The sequence below is a fragment of the Helianthus annuus genome, chromosome 15, assembly GCF_002127325.2.
Source record: "Helianthus annuus cultivar XRQ/B chromosome 15, HanXRQr2.0-SUNRISE, whole genome shotgun sequence".
NCBI lineage: Eukaryota > Viridiplantae > Streptophyta > Magnoliopsida > Asterales > Asteraceae > Helianthus > Helianthus annuus.
Window position 1 is genome coordinate 53,360,660 of NC_035447.2, and position 17,781 is coordinate 53,378,440.

Sequence of the window (17,781 nt, forward strand, 5' to 3'; positions counted from 1 at the left end):
TTGAGTGCTCTTTTGATTTTTTTTTTAGATTTTATTTTGTGTTCACATTAGTTATCGCGGTTCTCGCAATAAAGGTGGTTCTCAAATGAACCTTACTCTATATATATAGGGTTGAGTTTATTTCAGAACTCTAAATAACTACAGAACTTTCAGAACTCCTAATAAACAATCATTTTATATATATAAGTTTTTGTATTTAGGATATTTTTATCATCTGTTATATGTATTTCTTTGATTACATACATGTTAAAAGTAGTTTACATATGTTTAATTGCCAAAATTATATATATGTGTCATAACTAATTACATGTATTTCAATGGTTTTAGTTACTAATTTATCAGTTTTTTAAGGTTTTATGGAATTCGTAGTTGAAAAGCCTAATACGGATGTTTATGTGTAGGAATTGGTTGTTGAGTCATGTTTACTATCATATGATGTTGGATGTTGTGAAACAAGAAAAGGATAGAATAATAAGATCTAGGTATATAAATTTACTAATGATGGAAATAACTCGAATGCGTAGGATTTGGGTATATAAATTTACTATTGTTGATTAGTTATTCTCTATTGTACATTTCTTATGACTTATTTGATTATTAGTTGTTACTAATATCAGAAGGTACAAGTGATGGTGAGTAGGAAACCTAAGAGTGGATATTGAGAGTCTCAATCCAAAGGTAATTGTTTACAATCAATTAGAATAAGCAATAATCACTAACTATGCTAATAATCAAGATTATGTAATTTCATAGGTATGGGATGTTGCAACTGGTGCAAGGCAGTACACTTTCGAAGGTCATGATGCTACTCTTGCTCTGGGCTTTTAAGGATCTTGAAAATGGAGAATTCCACCACCAGCATTGTTTATCTCCAGCTCATTGTGGAGACGGCTGCAGTTGTGGAGGTGGTGGTGGAAGAGGTGAGAAAGATGGCGGGACCCCATTTTGGCGTTTTGAGTGGCTTAGCCAAATGCAGGGTAAAGTTCAATTTGTTTAATTCGTTGTTTCCATTTTACAGATGAACTTCATCCTTATGGGGTTTTCTTTATAAATGAATTGCTAATCAGTACTTTACATGGCATTTCAAAGGCCATGTTGTCTTAGTTGATACCAATACAGGTCATGTTGTTACAACAGGATTTGAATTATGAATAAAACTAGACGTTGTGGTTTTAGAAGGTGATTTCAACAATGAAGATGATGAAGGGTGGACTGGCGAATTGAATTCGAAAGCCATGGTGTTAAAGAATGTGAAGGAAAACGATCACCAGACTTGTAGGTTGTACTCAAACAAGGTGTTGGGACTTTATGTGAAGGGATTCGTGTTCGTGAAGCCGAGGTTGAAGCTTTCACTGTTAAAAGCATAAATGAGAATGTACGTTGGTTCATTTTATTATTGCTAATAAAGAGAGAAAAAACCACATTCTTAGTTATTTTGTTATTTTTCTCATTGATAGTAATGAGAAGCACTACCCACATACTTTAAATGACGAGATATGGAGATTGGAGAAAATTGGCAAGGATGGATCACTCCAGAAGAGGCTGAATAGTTAGTTATATATTTGAGTCCGTCTCAGAGCTTCATAAATAGGTAACTTGTAATCTTTTCTATTACAAAAGGATTCAATTTACTAAACATGCAACTTATTTACAAAATATACCATGTTTAGGTTTGATGACACGAGAAGATGTTGTAAAAGCGAAGTAACTCACTCGCCCAGTAGGTATGTATGTCTACATATTAACTGAATACTTTTCTTTTGTATGTCCCATATTCTGATTTATCTATGTATCCATAAATGGATCAAACATGCTACTTGTATCTTTTTTCCCTTCATCGTCTGTAGGATGAGATAAAAAATTTGCTTTTATACATTTCTATGCATTTACAAAAAACTGTGAGATTTCAATGTTGTTAGAGGCAGGAAGTTTGTCTAAAATTTTGAACTTTTTTCTTTTCAATTATTTATAACTTATTATGATTAATCTAGGATTATGTCTTTTGTGTCAATCTGACTCATTTAGCAAAGAAGTAGTCTCTAATGGCTAAGGGGCTGTTTGGTTGCCTCTTAATGACCATTCAGATGCTACCTCTTAATGGTTTAAAACCTCTGAATGAATAAGAGGTAACCTCAAGTCTGAATGGTTAAGAGGTAACCTCTGAATGGTAAATCATCACATGTCACATTCTTCTACCTTCTAATTGGTAAAATGCTTAATGGTTCCATTAAGAGGTAGCCTCTTAATGACCATTCAGAGGCTACCAAATAGCCCCTAAGTGTTGCTATTTGGTTAAGTGATAGTGTGGCTAAAAAGGAGCATCCTTAATAAAGATATAAAAAGATTTCCAAAATTTTAAATTGTGGTCACAGTAGCTAATTATAAATATTCTATGATTTATATATTCATTCTCTTCCTTAAATTATCAAAACTTTACCCTATAATCTCAGAGTTCAACAAGAAGAAGTTTAATCTTTATGTATAACAATTATATTTTATATGTATGACTTAGAAACACATTTTTTTATATTAACAAGGTAAAGTACCCGACCACCTAACGGGTATAAAAGTGGAGGTTGCAATTAATGATCCACATCTGATGATCGATAAATTAATGCAGGAAAAAAGTTCAAGCCAGTATGAATTAAATAATCCAACTTAGATATATGACAAGTTCCTATGCGAAGTCTTAAAAAAATTGCTATGCATATTTTGTACAATTTGTGAAGTAGAAGGTACAATAGACATAATATTGGCAATACACATTGGGTTTCTAGTGGGTTTAATTTGTCTACATTTATTCATATACATTCCTAGGCTTGACATTTTATTATATATTTTTTGGGATAAAAATATTAGTTTTGGGAAGACTGAAAAAAATTTAACGTTTGACTATTTGGTCAAAATGGATAAAAAATCAATAAAAGTATAGGTGGGTTAATTTAACCCATTGATACGTACATGTGGGTCAAGCAACAACCAACCAATCAAACCGAGTACTTTACCATGTAGCTGAGGAGTCTATGTTGATTCTTTTGTCAGTTGTTGCTTTGCCAATCTAACATGGTGTTTGAATTCTATCTGGTGTACAGTTCATGGTTGTTGAGGGTGCTACTGATCACATTTTGAGTTTCCCGCATACTTAGTTTCGAAAGACGTCACAAGCAAAGCTGGTCAAGGCTATATTTCTCACAACTACATGATGCATTTGGTGCATGAGGAATTATCTTCCAATGAAGCTATCCATGAGGTAGTTCTTTAGTTGAAGAGATCAAAGGAATCTACATATTTTGCTAGATTAGTGTGACGCGCTCAATTTTTTGCTTGAACTCACTATTGATATTATACATCTTCCTGAATGATTTAATTTCTTTATCCCAGAGACTACTTCAAAGGAATCTACATATTTTGCTAGATTAGCGTGTCACATAGATGGTATCATAAGAACCCATACCACTCCTTTCTAGATGTAAAAAAAGTGGTGATCCATCATTTGAGCAGTTATTTTTCAATTTCTTCTATGTAAGACCTGTTGTATGTATATATATACACATTGGTTGTGTTGGGTGTGTTTCCTGCTGCTTATCAATTTGGGAATTACTAACATATTCTAAAGGATCATTCTTACAAGACGAAAATTCTTTTGAACGATCAATGTATACTATACAAGTCTGGCCATCCGGGTAATTTTATTAATGAAAGGTCACCCACGCCATTGGAACATGTATAACGCTCATGATCCATGTCAAAATAACATGTATCAACCCAGAAACACTTTATTATCGACGATTTAACAACCCAGAAAATCAAACAACTGAAAATACTCTCAATACAGATCACTAACACACTGAATTGAAAATCTCACAACTATAGATCATTAACAGGATGATCTAAAACTCTCACAAGAACTAACAGACGCAAGATCTTAACACAAGATCAATAATCGACTGAAAACAAAGAACTATGAGAAACCCTAGGTGAGATAACAGAGAGAATCGAGAGGAAGAATCTGGAACTGAGAACGATTGTTAAAAGCCCTTTCTTAACACAAACACCACTTATATATGTTGGGATATGACTAGCCTTCCAGTCTTCAGTCCACGAATCCCACAAGCCCACGAACTTAACAGCAACAGGCCCAGTAACAATGCTCCTTTAATTATTAGCCCACCTTTAGTAAACAAAAACGGATATGTAATAAAGTGTAAAGCTGATATAAATAATGAAATTGTAAAAAATGTAAAATATGAAATATTTTTAACATCCCCCCACAATTTCATTATTTAAACAAATCACATAACTTTGGTTTTTGACATAAATCAGCATGAGTTTTTACTAACAGACCTTTAGTAAACAAATCCGCCAATTGCTCTATAGTCTTAATTCCAACACACTTAATAATACCTTTAGCAATACAATCTCTTAAGAAAAACAAATCAATTTCAAAATGTTTGGTCCTATCATGGAACACTGGATTTGCTGCAATAGCAAGTGCAACAATGTAATCACAAAACAGATTAATAGGAATATTGACCATCAAATTAAGTTCATTCAGTAAATTTTTTAACCAAATGACTTCACATGCTGCTGCACACATAGCCCTAAACTCGGCCTCAGCAGAGGATCTAGACACAGTTGACTGTTTCTTACTTTTCCAAGAGAATAAGCAATTTCCAAGAAGCACACAGTAACCAGTAACAGACCTCCTAGTTGTTAAACACTTTGCCCAATCAGCATCAGCATAAGTAACTAAATCAAATGAATCTGATTTACTAAACAAAATGCCTTTACCAGGAGCAGACTTGAGATACCTCAACAAATGAAAGGCAATTGTTAAGTGACCGTCAGTAGGGCTATGCATGTATTGGCTTAAAAATGTACAGCATATGCAATATCAGGTCTGGTATGAGACAAATAGATCAATTTACCTATTAACTGTTGATAACCAGTGATATTGTCTAAAGGACCAGTATTACTGTTAAGTATATTATTGACAATTTGACTTTGATCTATTGGACAACTAACAGGTTTGCAAGCTAGCATGCCATATTCAACCAAAATATCGGTATAATACTTTCTTTAAGTTAGACATATTCCATTATCACAATTTAACACTTCAATACCCAAAAAATATTGCAGGACACCAAGATCTTTAATAAAAAACTTTGACTTAAAACACTCTTTTACTTTATTAATCCCAGATAAGGAATTCCCAGTTAATACTATGTCATCAACATATACTAATAATATCACAAATACAACATTCATATTTTTAATAAACAAAGATGTATCGCACTTACTTTGCACAAAACCAAACTCAAGCAAAGCACTAACTAACTTTTTATTCCACATTCTTGGGGTTTGCTTAAGCGCATATAAAGACTTTTTTAATTTACAAACTTTAGAAGTATCATTACTACCTTATCCTTCAGGCAGGTTCATATAAACTTCTTCAGTTAAATCACCATAGAGAAACGCATTATTTACATCTAATTGATATAATTTCCAGTTATTCTGAACTACCAAAGATATCACGCATCTAACAGTGACAAGCTTAACAACAGGATAAAATGTTTCTTCATAATCTATTCCCTCTTTTTGACTAAAACCTTTAGCCACTAATCTCGCTTTATACCTCTCAATTTCCCCATTTGACCTATATTTAATTTTGAAAATCCACTTACAACCAACAAAACTTCTGTTTTTTAGGTCTGTCCACCACATCCCATGTATTATTTCTATGAAGTGCTTGAATCTCATTATTCATAACATCAACCCACTTAGGATCTATAACAGCCTCTTTATAGTTTCTAGGTTCAAAGCTTTTTGTTAATGTAGAAGCAAAACACTTATAGTGACAAGATAAGTTTGAAAAATTTACCACTTTGTCAATACCATACTTTACTTTACTATTAACAACAAAACCATCAAGTTTTTAGGAAACACCGACACTCTAGTAGACCTTCTAGGAACAAAAGTCTCAGATCCTACTGTGTCCCCCTCAGAAGTATTGATGGTTTTATTTGTCGTACTTACATGCTCAGCCATATCTAAAAGACTACATGATTCCCTTGTCTGCTGAACATCAGCACTGACAGTTGGTATATCAGGTGTCCTAGATTGCTGAGGTTCATGTATTCCCACATCAACCTCACCGTGATCCCTTCTATCATCATCGGGATCATTCACAGTTTGATGTTTGGATTTTGAGTCGTCATACAAGTCAAAAAAATTAAGAGCATTAACAGTTTTATCCTGATTAGCATCAAAATTTTTAGAAACAGTTGGTTCCTTAAATGGAAATATGGTTTCATAGAATTTAACATCTCTTGAAAAATGATAGTCTTGGAATCAAGACTAAAGAATTTATACCCTTTCTTCTCATAAGAATAACCTAAGAAAACACATTTTTCTTCTCTACTATTAAGCTTGTCATTTTCATTTAACACAGTACAAAAACATAAACATCCAAACACCTTTAGATGATTTAAGAAGGGACTAAAATTATAAACAAGTTCATAGGGAGTTTTTCCAGCCAAAACAGAAGAAGGAGTCCTATTAATTAGATAAGCAGCAGTAAGTACACACTCATGCCAAAACCTAACAGGCAGATTACTCTGAAACAATAAAGCTCTAGTAACATTTAACAGATGCCTGTGCTTCCTCCCAACAATCCCATTTTGTTGAGGGGTATACGCACATGATGTTTGATGAACTATTCCTTTTGTTTTACAAAAAAACATTCATTTGATTGTTCACAAATTCTGACCCGTTGTCACTTCTAACACATAAAACCTTTTGATTAAACTGTGTTTCAACAATGTTAACAAAACCTTGTATATTAGAAAAAACCTCTGTTTTATTTTTCATCAAACAGACCCAAACAGCACGAGAATAGTCATCAACAATAGTAAGAAAGAACTTATGCCCTTCCCTACTTGCAACCCTATAAGGTCCCCATACATCTAAGTGAACAAGTTCACCCAAACGCGAACTTTTATGGTCACTCAGAGGAAAGGGCTCCCTATGTTGTTTGGCCCTGTGACACACATCACAGGGTCCATGATTAGACTTAATATCAGTATTAACCAAATTTTTTGACAATTTTACAGCCTGATCAGCAGGATGACCTAACCTCGCATGCCACAATTTATACACATTAACACTATTAAAACACACCTTATCACATACAACAGAGTTACCATAAAAGTATAACCCTTCAAGTTGATCACCAGTCACCAGGATTTTCTTTGTTAATAAATCATGTACATAACATTTATGTTCATCAAACCCTATATATAGCTTATTATCTCTAGCTAATTTATGGACTGAAATTAGGTTGACATTGTACTCAGGACAACAAGTACATCATTTAAAATGACACCATTCACAAGTTTTAATGATCCAATTTTAGTTACATATGCAATAGTACCATTTGGATGTTTTACTTGTATTCTCAAATTTGAAACATCAACGTGGTCAATTAAGTCCTTTTCTGAATTAACCATATGATTATTTGCCCCTGAATCAATAATCCACCCAGTTCATTTTCGAAAACTAAAAATAGGCTATTGAACACATTTGAACAAAAAAACTCACCTGAAACACTGTAGCTTTGTGGCGTTTCAGGTGTCCTATCCTTTATTAAACTCAACAATTTAGACAATTGATCAGAAGTAAGTGATGTAACAGGAACACTAGATTCATTTAAGCAAGTATTGTTACTAGACACAACTTTTTTTCCTTGATTTACCCTTGGTGATTTCATCCAAGGGGGATACCCTATTAGTTCAAAACATCTATCAATAGTGTGACCTGTTTTACTACAATGTGTACATTTCAAATTCTGATTTTGGCTTTTAGTAAGTTTTTTATTACTATTAAAAACAGGATTAGACTGAACAGGATTAGCCTTAGCAAATAAACCTATAGAATGAGACTGATCTTTTGACACATTGGCATTATAACTTCTATGCGACTCTTCCCTAGACATAATAGCAAAAGCATCTTTCATAGTTGGAAGAGGTTCTTTAATCAGTAAGCTAGTCCTAACAGATTGATAAACATTATCTAACCCCATTAAGAACTGCATTAATTTGATAAAATGACTAAAATTATTATATTGTGTTGAGGCATCACATGTACAACTAGGAATTTGTAATATTTGATCTAACTTTTTCCACATTATGTTTAACTTGTGATAATATTCAGCCACAGACATACCAGTTTGACTAAATGAGTTAATTTTTTGATACAAGTAAAAAACTACTGACCCATCTACTTTATCATATGTATCCTTTAATTCTTTCCAAACCTCAGCAGCTGATTTGGAATAAACATAACCTAAGTATTGTTCTTCTGCGAGTGAATTTAAGATCCAAGTTAACACAACCGAGTTACATCTTTCCCATTGTGTTTCAAGAATTGCATTTCCCTCAGGTTTAGCAAAAGTACCATCAATAAAACCAGTTTTATTTTTTACTCTCAAAGCCAGACTCATAGCATTAGACCAAACCGTATAGTTTTCTGTTCCTTTAAGTTTGACACTCACAACATTCAAAGCAATGGAATCACTAGCATGTAAGTATAAAGGACTATCAGGTTCTAGCTTGCTAATTAAAGTTTCACCATTCAAGTCAGCCATCACAATCTTAAACAAGAAAATACATTCAAGATTATAACAATCAAACAGATTAAAAAAAACTGTCAATTATAACAAACAAACAGACTCACTACAGCCAATCTGTTCCAAGGGCCAGATGGTAGGTTCGTCACTCAAAAGGTGCCTACCCAAGCTGGACCTTTACCAAGTATAAAAGACCAAAAATAACAGATATCAACCAATAATCACATAACCACAAATATTCACAAAAGAACACACAAAATATTCACAACAGAACATACCAACAATGCAACAGAGTGTACCCTCTCTGTGTCCCAATCAACAAACCGGCCCAACTACTCCGGCAACAAAGAATGCCTAATGCAAATGACAGTAAAATAACGGAGTTAAGAAAGGAATAATACGACCTGATGCGTATAACTCCAAGCAATCAGACTTGCATCCTTCACTTAGGGCTGCAAGAATTGACAGAAGAAAGAATACCACAGATCCTGTTGGTTTCTGTAATCTTCGTAAATTACAGAGACCAACGAGAATCCCTTCAAAGCTCCAATCACAAACCCTAGAAATTAGGGTTTCAAACCTTCGCACCAGCACAACTACAAGACCTAAGATCTGGAATCGGCAGACACAATAGAACTACCAGGACTCCTTAGATCTTCTTGAATCTTCGTGAAAGTATGATCAGAACCCTAATATAACACAATCTCTAAGAAATACAACCTTCACAGATTTGAAACATATAATTACATATCTATAATGGAACACCAGAGCGAAGACAACGGAAGTATGATCGGAACCATAACACTCCGATTCACCCAAGAACTCTAAAAGAGCTCTAATACCATGTCAAAATAACCTGTATCAACCCAGAAACACTTTATTATCGACGATTTAACAACCCAGAAAATCAAACAACTGAAAATACTCTCAATACAGATCACTAACACACTGAACTGAAAATCTCACAACTATAAATCATCAACACGATGATCTAAAACTCTCACAAGAACTAACAGACATAAGATCTTAACACAAGATCAATAATCGACAAACAAAGAACTATGAGAAACCCTAGGTGAGATAACTGAGAGAATCGAGAGGAAGAATCTGGAACTGAGAGCGATTGTTAAAAGCCCTTTCTTAACACAAACACCACTTATATATGCTGGGATATGACCAGCCTTCCAGTCTTCAGTCCACGAAGCCCACAAGCCCACGAACTTAACAGCAACAAGCCTAGTAACAATGCTCCTTTAATTATTAGCCCACCTTTAGTAAACAAAAACGGATATGTAATAAAGTGTAAAGCTGATATAAATAATGAAATTGTAAAAAATGTAAAATATGAAATATTTTTAACAATCCAGGCCGCCCACCATTTCAAGGGAAACCCACGACCTTAAAATAGGTTAGTTTCGCTTGTCACTTTGTTCTTATAATTTTGTGTAATCTGGCTCTATTTTATTTCTTTGTGTTCATAGGTTCATTCATGTTGTTACTATATAATACATCAACGTAACCCATCAAACGGACTGGTATTAAACTAGTTCTTATGGTTCATCTCAACACCACTCCACCATCCACTACCACCACAACATCTGAGTACCGGCACCGCCGTCTTGCTCCCACTTCCACCACAACATCTCCGTACCGGCACTGCCGTCTTACTTCGCCACCATCTAAACACTCATCATCATTGTTTATTAGATCTATAATATATGAAACCATATGAAAATAGGACAATTTTGTTGCAAACATCGAAAAAGTTGGATAAGGTTCAAATACAAGAAACCTGTTATTGGTGCAAGCCATATTGTGGATGATAAAGAAGACGCCTGGGAGATTATTAGATAAATTATGCTTGTATGAAAATGGATATGATGGTGCAAGTGTATTTGAGTGGAATTTTATGATTTGCATAATAAGTCAAGGTCTTTGTGCTATGATTACAAGAAGGTGAAGTCGTTACGAGTTGGAAGTTATGATGTGGATGAAAAATATAGAAAATTGATGACAGCTTAGTGCATTGCGTTTTAGAGTATACTAGGTTTATACCCTGCGCGCGTTGCGGCGCGCTACGTAGCGTTGGTTCAAGATCGCATTCTTGGCTTTCTTCATCTAAAGTGGATCGAGCCAAACCAAAATAAAACTTCATCTAAAGTGGATCGAGCCAAACCAAAATAAAAAATTTGCAGTCTGTTCCGGTGAAGACTCACAGTTCACCTCTTCATCTCCGAACTCTTCTTTGTACATTTCAACCATTAGTTTTCAAAGGCATGCATAAGCGTTCATTTATAAACCAGTCTGCAATCTGATACACACATTAAATATGATTTATAAGACGATAAACATAAATCTTTAAAGAATATATACAACTCGATTATCAACATACCTGGCTTCTAGCGAGACCCGTTTGTCTTGCTAGCATGATCTTCTCTGAATCTTTCGGGTAACTAAAGATAACAATAGTAAAATTTGTTAATGTAAGTTAATAAAAGTTCAATAATTAACATAATGTTTCCATGTGATGACTAAACCACTTCTTTTGTTGTTTCAAATTTATAGTTAGGGTGTTTGGACTTGTCTTATAAAGTGATAATCTGCTGAACACTACATCAGTTTATAATGATATCATGACTCATCTACTTTTGCTTTGCTTAACTTATGAAAGTCACATAATCAGTTTAATGCCACGCACAACAAAATATGATTTATCAAACAATAAAGAGTTTAACTATCCTGGCAAAAGGGACGGGCCATAACAGAGCAGTACGTGTTGTTTTTAGAAGAAAACTTATCATTTAGTTTGAGTAGGTTGGGGAATATATATGACTGTTCAATATAGCAGCCAAAAAGTGCACCTTGCTTTAACCCAAATGGTCAGCCAAAAGGAAGGCAGAGGCTGCTTGCAATCACAGGTGGATAAACACACAGATTACTTGAAATATATTTTTTTATTAAATGCCCAAGTGAAAAGAGAAGGCACATTAGAATCAGAGGCTCACCCAAAAAAGCCTTAAGTTGAATCATCCCCAGCATGAGCGAGAATTGCATCGCCACCAGGGTGTTCTTCTACATAAGGCGTGACATCATATACCTACAGATCTTAGTGAAGAATGCAACCCTTTTGCGGTCTTTTTTTAAACTTTTCACATTTATATATATTTAAATTGATTGACCAAAGTAATAGGTTATATAACCTAACAGAACCATGTCTTTGATGATGATCCAGCAATTTGTCCTCTTGTTGTGCAAGTTAACCTCATCCTTGTATGCTTTTGAAACCTGCAATTAGAATATATACACTATAATATTCATTCACACTTGCCAAATCATGAACAATATAAAACCATAAGCTACATTCCGATATAACGACTCATCATTTTGACACTCGGAGAAAAGGCAACATGCTGTTAACAGAGTGACAGACTGAAGTACTCACCACATCCGGAATTAGAATAGTTTTCATTTAGCAAACTGAAACTGCTAAAATTACCACCATCACCATGTATTTTATGATAACCATCTCCATCAAAACTCATTTTCTCGAATCCGCCTCCATCGAATCGCTCTACAAACAACAACACAACACTATCCCAATAAAACACACGTCACAAAAGCTAAGATAAATACAATTAACCATTCTTGACACAACTAACATTAATAAAGATAACATTTTGAACAATAATAATCAATAACCAATACCTATAGGAGAGCCTCCAGTCAAACGGACGCTTCTGACCAGACAAAGGCACTTCATAATCAGAACTAAACCTCGGTCGAGAAAGAGGCACTTCAATCTCCGACGAAGGATTATTATTATTATTATTATTATTATTATTATTATTATCATTATTATTATTATTATTATTATTATTATTATTATTATTATAACTTCTCGCGTTCCGTACATCAACCGGCCGGAAACCACCATCTCAATTCACCGGAAGAAACCCTGGGCCTCGACCGCCAGAATTAACAGCGCAAACGCAGTGGACTATTGTCGAACGGGCGACGATTGCCGGAGAAACCGCTACGGTGGCGATTGATCGGAGAATCGTTTGAAGATCGATCGTGACGACGATGGACAGCGAGGGTGTCTGTATGGTTGAGAATTGTTAGGGTTGTTGTATCGATCTCCTCCTCTGTATCTATCCATGATTTGATGGAGAGTTTGAAGGGATTTGGGCGATGGAGACGAAACACTAACCCTAGATGTATGAGATTTTGGAGTGAATTGTGAAATTAAGAGAGAAAGGTTAGGTGTTAGGGGCACTTTTGTCATTTGGTCGGGTCACCGACCTTTGTATTTAAGAGTATATAAATTGATCAAACTTTTTTTATTTGTTTTACTGTATTGCATTTTATAACACGTCGATAAAACACATTTTTTTGTGTTTTACTCTCATGTGTTTTATGTTTTACTCTATTACGTTTTATAACATATTTATAAAACACTTTTTTTGTGTTTTTAGTACATTGCATTTTAGAAAAACATTTTTTTTTGTTTTTACTCTATTGTGTTTTATAACACATTGATAAAACATATATTTTTTTTACTATATCGCGTTTTATGTTTTACTATATTGCGTTTTATGACACATTGATAAACACATTTTTTGTGTTTTTAGTCCATTGTGTTTTAGAAAAAAAAAACTCATTCTTTTGTGTTTTTAGTTTATTGCGTTTTAACAAAGAAAACTTTCTTTTGTGTTTTTAGTGCATTACGTTTTAAAAAAGAACACTTTGTTTTGTGTTTTTGATCCATTGTGTTTTAGAAAAAAACACTTTCTTTTGTGTTTTTAGTCCATTGTGTTTTAAAAAGAACACTTTGTTTTGTGTTTTTGATCCATTGCGTTTTAGAAAAAAAAACACTTTCTTTTGTGTTTTTTGTCCATTGTGTTTTACACATCTGGGTTATCGAAACTTCTTTTTCAAAAGTATAGCAATAGTGTGCTCGTTTTAAAAATAAAAAACGCTCCTTTTTATGGTGCAATTTTTATAAAAAATAATGACGTATGAAAAAATTATTAACGTTTTAAAAAACGAGAGGGAATTGAAGGCATAAAGAAACTATAGACTTGGATGGATTAGAATACAATTAGAAATCTCACATGTCTCCTTATTTTTGTACATTTCTATTCATTTAATCCAAACCCTTGATTACTCAATTAACGATTAAGATTACTTCGTATCATTGATACCCAAACAAACTTCATAGTATATCATCACCTATAATATAGTATAATAATGTATCATATAATGGCGGAGCCATATAGAATCAGTGGGCTCATCTAACACTAATCTATTCTGTTTGTTATATGAATATGTAACTGAGAATTTTCAAACGATAGCAGTGTTATTTTAAGATTGACACCATTCATTTTATTAAAAAGAATATTGACCTCATTAACATGAAAAACTATATGTATTTTTTTCACTAAAGAAAAAAGATTATACAAATGTTTTACCTAGTAAAATATATATAGTTTATTAATTAAATTCATCTAACATATAGTCCACTTTAAACCAACAAAGACTCATATCTTATATTTAAATTTCTTAACCCAATAACCAATTAGAGGCCAATTAATTAAATTCAATAGTTAATTTTTAAACTAAATAAAGAAAAAACAAAAACCCACAACATACTACTTCGACATCATGGTACGACCAATACGATCGATAGTGATCACAGATTCAACGAGGGGAGCCGAGGGTGTTAAACATAAGTAAAGGTTAGTTTTTTTTATTGTTCTTCAAGTTCTAAGATTGAAATTAGACATGGATAAAGTTGAAATTCGGTTTGTTTGTGTTATTTTAGATTAGATTAAAGTTAAAATTAGATGTGTAATTCGGTTATGTAATTGTAGATATGATTAAAATTTAAGGGTTTAGTTATTTGTTTTATTGATATTTTATAAGATTATTAGTATTAATTTTAGTTGTTTTTAAATTGTTTAGAGCTTCTTGAACGATTTCTAAAGTGAAAGTCAACAATCTTTATTATGATTTTGGCTTTTATTATATTACCCAACTTGACCTGAAAATTTTGATGATTTGAAAAAATATGATAACATATGAAAACATTTTTAACTTCACCACTATTAACATAACAACCTTATGTACTAATAGTTTAAAGTAATAGTTTCAGATATTAATGTTTAATTTTGTAACATCTTAGGGCCTTAAGGCTAACAAATGTTAAATACTAACTAAAAACTTAGGATCTTTTTGCCGTTTCAAAACTCTACCCAACTTTTTTACTTTGGAGAAATCACACAGACTAACCCTGTAATTAATTTTTATAATATTTAAAACACAATTTTAAGTTTTTTTTCTTTTCATTTAACTAAGTGTTTTTAATTATTTAACTAAATAGTTTTTAAAATAGTGAAAAAAGTAATATACTTTAAAAAGATTCACTGCTAGAAAACTGCGACTATTATCACGTCAATTTCCGTGGAAAATCCGTGGGTAACTGCAGTTACTCACGGATTTCCCACGAAAATGGGTTGTAGAAATTCCACTCACGGGTAATCTTTTTTTGACGCATTTTCTACGGATTTTCCTACTCCTTTCTCACACAAATGTTACGTTAGAATTCTCATACTTATTTCTCACAGAATTAATTTTCTTAACTTTACGACGCATTTCCCACGGAATATTTATTTATTAAAATTTTGTGAACAATTATATTTTTATTTATTATATAATATTTATTATATTTTAATTTTCTTACACAATTCCTACGAATTTCTTTTTTCTTCCTGCACAATTCCAACGGAATTTATTCGTTTTCCCTACACAGTTCCTGCAAAAGTATTTTTTTTCCCTACACAATTCCAACTGATTGTATTCATTTTTCCTACGCATTTCCTACAAAATTACTTTTTTTCCTACACAATTCTAACAAACACTAGTACAAAAAAGATCAAATAATGTGGGTAAATTGGCTATAAGAGGTGGTTTTAGACTTGCATCTTATAGCATGGCATCTGATGGCTATACGCCAAAAGATGCTGGTTTAGAACCGCATCTTTTGATAATTCAAGTAAAAACTATTTTTTTCTCAAGATATACAAGAGCTAGAACCGCATCTTTTGGTGTGTTTAAACTAAAAGAAATATTTTTTATGGTTCATCCTAAAAAAATTATTAGGAATTCCCAATAAATTTTCATTATAAACAAATTATCCAAAATTGAAAATAAAATATACAAAAAACAAAACTAAATTAAAACCAATATAAATTACAAAGGTTCCAAAGTAACATAAAATTAGAAAAGTTTCAAAGTAACATAAATACATATATCTCTAAAGATGAATATGATATACAATGACTCCCTGAACTGATGTCTTCGTACTTGCAACCCAAACCTAACGTCCTCAATTCATACTTGCAACCGAAAACCGTAGAAATTGCCTAACTTGAACCGTAAAAGTAATTCATGGCCCGCTGTTGCATCCACCATGGAGTCAATGTGTGTGAGTGGGAAAGGATCCTTGGGAAATGCTTTATTTAAATCAGTAAAGTCAAACATACCCTCCACTTTCCGTTTTTCTTTTGTACAACCACCACATTGGCTAACCATTTTAGATACTTGACTTCTCTAATCATACATGCCTTTAAGAGTTTGTCCACTTTTTCTTGGATAATGACATTTCTTTCAGGTGCAAACTTCCTTCTCTTTTGATGGATTGGCCTGAATGATTTATCAATACCCAATTTATGAGTATTAATGTCTTTGGAGATATCATCAATCTCACGAAGGATCCTCTAGTTGGTTTTGTCTTGCTGTTCTATGTAGCTCTTAATCTGCGAAAACAAAACAGAAATATCACTGCTAGTATTAGTAAAAGAAGAACTAGTAGAAACTTTGGATCCTTAGAAGACTGATGATGTCTTCTTTTGAGTATTATCCACATTCTTCTGGTATGGTGGTGGAATAGGATGTAAGGATGCACTAGTTTGAGACAAGGTAACCGCCGGCATGGCACTTGAAGTGGATTTTCCCTGAGAAGCCATGGAGTTGATGATAATGAATAGAAATGAACAGAAATAAGTTTTTAGAATCGAAGCACCACTTGCCCCACGGTGGGCGCCAAATTGTTTTGGTCAAAAATCAAACTAAGGATAATATAACCAAATCTGATTTTGTGAGGTAGTGTGCTTAATGCAAGGCCGACTTTGGGCCCGGCAAACCCGTGCCGACGCCCGACGCCCAAAATTTCAAAGGGCCCGAAAAGTCTTTATAAGCTTGTATATATTTATTAAATTATATATTTAGTATATTCATCTGTTTTTTATGCAAAAATATATTGGTGGTGTAATGACAAAAACCATCTCAAAATAATCTTAAGGTCTCAAGTTCAAGTCTTTGCTTCATTACTAAGTTTTTATTTTTGTAATTCATTTACCCTTAACCATAATTTTGGGACCAATTCATTTCGTTGCCCGAGGCCTAAATTTTTTCAATAGTTTTCGAGGACGCTCTGGCTTAATGATAAACAAGTGTTTGATCAAATATGAAATGTAGAGAATGATGAACATGATGATTTGTACGAGGAAAAAGGCCTTGATCTTTGATAGATCTCCGGTACAAAAACCTCGGGTGATGGAAACTACCGATCACCAAATGTAACAAAAATGAATTGTGATCCTTGTACAACTTCGGAAAACTCCGAGCTCGATACAATGTAAACTAGTATGCCGTTTGCGAGAGAGTTAAGATCTAGCAAAAGTCTGCTGTGTATAAGTGTTGTGTGTTCTATATCTTCAAAAATGAGCTCATAATTCCCTTATAAATATGGAAACTAATACGTAACAAACAATGCGAAATTCATGCAAGCATCCCATGTTCTCTATAGCAGCCACATGCCTCCAACTCGTGCGAAATAGAGAGCATATTCCCCGAAATTCCAGCATTGACTAAGTCCAATTCGTTATACACCTGCGAATACAAGTTTTAAACAAGGATACAATTGTTAGTTAATATAAACAATAAATAAGGATCTGTGATTCTCAGACTTCCTACACCATCTGTTAAGGATCAATGATCCAGTCTAATCTAAGAATATGTGATCCATAGTTATAAAAATTAATCACTAACACTTAGGATTTTGTGTACATTCAACTTTAATGGAAAAGAAGACA

The 17,781-nt window shown here is 33.3% G+C and overlaps 1 long non-coding RNA gene across 2 annotated transcripts; it reads left to right on the forward strand.

Annotated features, from left to right (window-relative positions):
* The first annotated feature begins 491 nt into the window (after positions 1-491).
* Positions 492-3,573, forward strand: LOC110939225. Of its 2 annotated transcripts, XR_002592091.2 has the most exons (7): positions 492-678; positions 754-977; positions 1,090-1,375; positions 1,458-1,591; positions 1,671-1,724; positions 3,093-3,250; positions 3,382-3,573. It is a non-coding gene; the product is annotated as an uncharacterized LOC110939225 (long non-coding RNA). The 2 variants fall into 2 exon arrangements; XR_002592086.2 differs by having other exon boundaries at positions 3,093-3,573.
* Positions 3,574-17,781: the final 14,208 nt, after the last annotated feature.